The following is a 7,500-nucleotide window of genomic DNA, read 5'->3' as shown; positions in this document are numbered from 1 at the left end:
GACTGATGTAATTTCCAACTAATGTAGTCAAAATAATATATATCACTAAATCCACGTCAGAAGGTCACCTGCTGACGTGGACTTAGCGATATTCTCAAGCACGCGTTCTTTCGTGCTGCACTGAAGATTATATATTATATAATATATCATATATATATATATATATATATATATATATATATATATATATATATATATATATATATAAATATATATATGTGTGTGTGTGTGTGTGTGTGTGTGTGTGTAGGGTTCTTTGATAATAAAAATATGGTTTAAACAGATATTTAGTTACCCACAGTGTTGTTATGCTAACATGCACGCACTTACATATACAGTATATACTGTATAAATGTATATATGTGTGTGTGTATATATACATAAATATTTATATATACACATATTACATATAAATATATATATATATATATATATATATATATATATATATATATATATATATATATATATATAAATATTGGTGTGCTCGCGCTTGTGTGTGCATATTTATGCAAGAACCGCTTATCAAGACGTTATTTACACAAAGATTTATTTGCCTGTAGAGCAAATAATAAAGTTTTTGTAAACTTGACTCTTACCTGTGTATGTACTTACAGTGTATGTAAAATTGACTCCACCAGCTGTCTTATACTTCACTTAAAAAGCTCTCAGGACCCTTTTAAGATAAGAGCTGCTGTCATCGACCTTTCAGGGAGGTTTTAGAGATTTTCCAGACAGCCCAGAAAATTTTGTTTTATCATAATTCAGTTTCAACTATAAAAATAAATAAATAAAAGAAAATGTTTATTTAAAGTGTCTATTTATTTCTGATATAAGACTTTGAAGTCATTTTCAGTTAGTTTAGAATATTGTGTCTTGCTAAAAATAGTCTAATGGACCTCCCTTGCCAAACATATATATTTTTTGTTACAAACATTGCAAAGCATAGTTATATTCATCACATTCATATCTCAACAGAAAGACGTTTCCAGCCTCATTATGTTTATATGCAGGAAATTTTTATTTTGATCATTTATTAATAACAGGGTTTCAGTCAAACTGTTCCTACATTTAGTTCATATACTAAGTCCCATTTAGGATAAATCATTATAGTCAACCTTTTACAAATTGTATGTTATTTCATGTTTGTACCTACTGTATATTGACTGGTATTCTTATTATTACGTTAGAATAAGATCACTTTATGCATTTACGAACTGGGACTAGAAATGTCCAAATATAATGAATACTTTTCTTGTATTAAGCACCCTTGGAATATCAAATAATTTACATCTACTGTACACAGTTGTGAAATTCTCCTAAACAACAATATACATTTATGGGCAAGCCACGTGTCCTAATTTAAGTTTTTTTCAACAATTTTCATTTGTATTCAGTCTAGTGAATATAAAATACAAAGCAGTTCTCCAGCACGCACCTCGGTCAGCAAAAAGTTATGCCTTGCCTCTCTGCTTTTGGGACAAAAGGCAGAGAGAGAGGATTATAACAGGCTTTATAAGATACTTATTTTTCTGCTTTTTTTTACGCAGAGGTTCTTAGGGTAATTATGTTTGAATAAGGGGTAAGAATGAAAGGCTTTTATTTCTAGTTAGCTGAAAGCAGATATTATCCAACCTTCCTATGCTATTCAACGAAATAATATTTTCACTACCGAGATGAAAAATGACAAATAATAATGTTAGGAGCCACTTCTCCAGGTTTTATTTTTCACCACTTTGCATATTTGTCAGAAGTGAGACAATGATTTAACAGACTTTTATAGGTAGATTAATGTTGGCGGTTACAAGAATTCACAATGGAAATTATTCCCGTCCCGTCAAAATCTTTTGTTTTTATTTTTTTTAAATTTTTCCTTTCATTTTAAAATCCCTGTTCACTTAGGGGCCATAAGAGGAATTTAATGAGGCATATTTGCTTTGAAGTAATGGCGATCATTTTTTTCATTCAGTCATTAATGGCGAATAGAATAGAATATAGAATTGAGGCCAAAGACCAAGCGCTGGGACCTATGATGTGGTCATTCAGCGCTGAAAGGGAAACTGACAGGAAAAAGGCTTGAAAGGCGTAGCAGGAGGAAAACCTTTTGCAGTTGCACTATGAATCAGTTGTTAGGAGAGGGTTGAGGAAAGTAAGATGGAAGAAAGAGAATACGAACGGAGGTACAGTAAAAGGTATAAGCAGCAAATACAACGAAAGACATTTAACAAAAGGGTTTAATTCCAGCGTCCCTTATGGTGGTCGTCGGGTGCAATGATCGACGAATATCCCCGATGAATGAAGGGATTTTCATTCAGCAAATAAAAGGAATAGAATTCGCCCCAGTTCCATCATGGGCGATATTTCAATGTTGGTCATCTGCCCAATTGTAAAACTAGTCATATTGCCTATGCATTTCCCATTAAACTCATCCCTCCAGAACTGGTGAAATTCGACGAGGCCCCTCTATCGCTCCGTTATAAGGTAACGTCCTGACTAGAGGTTTTTTCAACAGTCACGCATCTTTAATCTTCCACTGCACTCTCACTTTCTTTTCTGAAGTGCGAGTTATCACAAAGACCTGACTCACTTAGCTCGGTGTGAATTTTAATGCAAGTATATCATACCAGAATCGAGTTATCTTGACACCCTCTGTGCAACCCTCGATTCGCCCGAGATCGTTTTAATTACCCTTGTGTAACCGCTGGCATTATCAATTTGCAGATGGTACATCGGCTGTGGAAACATCGACTTGTCATGTGCTTCTTGCAGTAAAAAGGCCACTGCAATCAATTCTTCAGTATCCCTTTCAAGAGGATTAATCACAGACTATTGTATTTGCCTAACATTGGCAGCCCCTGTTGTATCAGTTAGCATTCTGACTGATTGACGTGTTTAATTGTAAATAATTCCATTTAAAGTAAACATAAGTGTTTATCTGCAACAGTCCCTTGTTGAAGTACGGTCCTCAGCCCAGCTGTTTTTTCTATTAATCTTCCTGCCTGGCCTAGCAGTTGCAGTCAAGGTGTATTAGCAAGCACCCTGTTCACAAGCTAGAACCCGGGTTGGACCCTGAACAAGGAATACAGTAAGTAGGCCAGGTGAGAATCTTAAAAAAAGAAAAATATATGTGTGTATATATGTATATATATATATATATATATGTATATATATATATATATATATATATATATATATATATATATATATATATATATATATATATATGTATATACACACACACACACACATATATATATATATATATATATATATATATATATATATATATATATATATATATATATATATATATATATATATATATATATATATATATATATATATATATATATATATATATATATATATATATATATATATATATATATATATATACACACACACACATCCACACACACACACACACGTCTGTGTGCGTATCAGAAAGTAAGGAGCGAGAAAGAATGTCAAAAGGCAGCAGCAGGAGGCGAGTGGCAGAAATGAAAAAGAATATTTCCGAAAAAGCGAATTTGAAAAGGAATGGGATACGAAGTCCCGGTGTTATTATTGATTCTTCAGTAGCCAGGCCGAGCAATGACTTCAAGTGGACTCACCCCCCACAACTAACCCCCAAAACAAAAAAAATGCCCTTAAAACCGAGAGAATTTCCAAAGTAATGTTCAGTGTGCAAATATTGAGGGGAAAATCGACAAGTTTGAAAATGTGTTGCATTTCACGTTTTTACAAAACATTTGTAAAATAATCTTTTATATATATATATATATATATATATATATATATATATATATATATATATATATATATATATATATATATATATATATATGTATGTATATATGTATGATGTATGTACATATACAGATATACGTATAGTTCTTGAAGCCTCAGTTCCATGATTCCTTTCTTACTCTTCAGTCCATTAGTATAAAAAAATCCAGCCACCTCGTTATTTCGACTTGTCTAAATGGTGTAAAAATGGCAGGTACAATGAAGAACTAAGCTTACTGGGTATCAGGGAAACACCTCCTACCCAAGCCAAGAATTTCTGCTTGTAGTTGGAACGTTGCATTTGTTCTTAACTGTCATCACAGGATGTACGCTGGCTTTTGTTCATTTTGTATTCAATCGCGTATACCTATACGGAGCCTCGTGGATACACACAAAAGTATTCCAATATTTATGACCTACTACAAAGCTGAAGCCAAAACGATTGAGTGACTGCGCGGAATATGAATATTTGCATAAAAGTGACTCCACTGCATTTGTCGGATAACTGTGAAATAAAAGAGTGAACTCGTTGATGGAGAGATGAAACTACACCGTGAAAATGGGTCGGGGAAATTCTGACGGAACAAAATAATGGATTTGGAGTTCCAGCCATGAGGGAAAGGTACAACTACTTTTTATTCTCTCTCTCTCTCTGCTTGGATCATGCTAGATAAGAAGAAGACATACAGACAGACAGACAGATGAGTTCATACCTCTCTATAGATATACAAACCACAAGATGATCCAAGGTGGTGTGTGTATGTGTTCGAATGTATGTGTGTCTGTTTATGCGTGTATGTTTGTGCATATGTATATGTGTTTGTTTATGCGTGTATGTTTGTGCATATGTATGTGTGTTTGTGTATGTGTGTGTGAAGGGGCAAATGGACAACATGGCAGGAAATAATGCAGAAAAGATGAAATCCATATTTGGTGCTTTGTTGACGGAAAGAAAATTGAGTTTAGCGTGACTTAGTGAGGCTTTAGAGATGGTAAAAAAAAAAATTTATCATTCAGCAATAGTATCTTTTCAATTCTCCGTAGCAGGTCCACAGGATGGGAGACTCGAAATCAATTTGGAGTGACGTCACAGAAGCGATTTTTAAAGAAAGCCCTCACCCAAATGACCAAAGGATGATTTTCTTAATGAACTACAGCAGGACAAGCTTAGATTCCTTCTTTGATCCAATAAAAATTCCTTGCCTTCTGAAACGCCAGACTCCCTTGCTGTGAATGTTTAGAGCGTGAGTGAATGTGTGTGTGTGTGTGTGTGTGTGTGAGTATGTGTATGTGTGCGCGCATGTGTGTGTATACGCAAGATCAAAAAAATCTGAAAGGGTACCTCTCCTATAATAATTTCGCGTCGGTTTTGTTGTTTTCATTCAACTTCCTCTTTCCTTTCATTAAGTAAAATATACATACAACTGTATATATACATAAATTTATATATGTAGATATATATACATATATAATTTATGTATATATATATATGTATTTATATATATATATGCATATATATATATATATATATATATATATATATATATATATATATATATATATACATATGTATATATATATATATATATATATATATATATATATATATATATATATATATATACATACATATATATATATATATATATATATATACATATATATATATATATATAGTATATATATATATATATATATATATATATTATATATGTATATGTATACATACATATATATATATATATATATATATATATATATATATATATGTATATATATATATATATATACATACTATGTATATATTATTGTGATATGTATATTGCCTACAGATTAAATGTTGGTTGTTCTGTTGTTTATCAAAGGCCTGATCTCATCTGTCTGTTCTATCGACTTACACGGTCAAATACAAGGGTTTAAAAAGATTAAAACTCCCTTCAAACAGATTTCTGTGCAAAGGTGATCTCTGTCTGCTGGTTTTTCTTACAGGCAAAACTCCCCTGTGGGACATCAGCTGAGATGATTCAACAGTGCCTTGAGGAGAAGATAAAGCAGAAACCACGAGGCCTACCACACACGTGGGGTGGACGACAGGGAGTGAAAAGGTACCTGCCCTTGGCAGTGTATAGCTTAGCCCTTTCCAAAGTATACTTTCTCCTTGTGCCCTTCGACCGCAGCCACGTTGCTCGCTTATCGTTTATATTTTTCCTATAGAACGTGGAAGAACATACAAGTCATCCACGGACCAATTTTCTACGTTGGAAACCACACCTGTCTTACGGTATATTGGAAAACCTCCATTCAGTCGCGATTTTTATCCTTGTAACATTTACTTGAAATGAGCGCCATTAATATATGTCCGTGCGCCTCTTGCATATATAAGTCTTTATTAATTCATCGAATTGGCACCTCAGTGCAGCTTCGAATTATTATTCTTTTGTATATTTTCATTACTGGCGTCTAATGCATATCTCTATTTCAGAGGGATATATAGCTTCTTGGATATCCCCAGTTTCATTCATCCTGCAGGAATCCCCTTCAGGATCAATAATCTACTTATATGATGTCATTTATGTAAATATTTAAATTTGCCCACGTGTTTTATATATATCAGTAGCCCTATATATATATGAAATTCTCCTTTGTTTCCCTTTTTTACATATCATATAAATTACCTTAAATTGTTGCTACCTGTCTATTAAAACTAAATTGCCAGAAAAAACGTAAAATATATATGTATATATATATATATATATAAATATATATAATTTATGTATATACATACTATGTATAAATATGTATATATACATATATATATATATATATATATAGTATATATATATATATATATATATATATATATATATATATATATATATATATATGTATATATAAATTGAATCATGAAAATGTAGATGAATATATAAATAAAGTGAAGAAAAATGGATTTTGATAAGTAAAGGACATAGCGTCGAAAGGCCTCGCAGCACTCCAGTGTTATACTGTTTCTATGGATTTTATCTTTATATATATATATATAAATATATATATATATATATATATATATATATATATATTTATATATATATATATATATATATATATATATATATATATATATATATATATATATATATATATATATATATATATAAAATATATGACAGAGAGCAACTGAGAAATAAATATATTAATGACCGACACACATTATCCGCATTCCTCACAAAATCCAGCAAAACCAAACGCGACGCAGGAAGGCGTAAACATAAAATACCGGAAATATTTCCAGTGAGCTTTTATCACGGGGCGAATTGAATAATTAATGTCTGAACCGACGATATTTAGGCGCTGTATATTCCAAACAGCCTCGTCCATCAGAGGTGATTCTCTGGAACAATTACAGCTGGGAATTGACTCCCGAGTGTTATGATGGTTGAATTTTATCATGGTCAGAAGATTCCGGTAGGAATAAATGACTCAGGAATTTATTCCAGTGATTCCTGGTTCATTGATTGATTATGATAACTGGTAATTCGGCTACAAAGCCACGCACTGGGGTACTTCCGGCCATTCAGTGCTTAAGATAGTGAAAAGAAGGAGTTGGAGTGGTTGGACAGCAATATGGAACAAAGAATAGAATAGATTATAGAATTTAGGCCAAAGGCCAAGCGCTGGGACCTATGAGGTCATTCAGCTCTGAAAGGGAGATTG

Source organism: Macrobrachium rosenbergii, chromosome 15 (genome assembly GCF_040412425.1).
Source record: "Macrobrachium rosenbergii isolate ZJJX-2024 chromosome 15, ASM4041242v1, whole genome shotgun sequence".
NCBI classification, from domain to species: domain Eukaryota; kingdom Metazoa; phylum Arthropoda; class Malacostraca; order Decapoda; family Palaemonidae; genus Macrobrachium; species Macrobrachium rosenbergii.
This window is presented reverse-complemented; position numbering follows the sequence as displayed.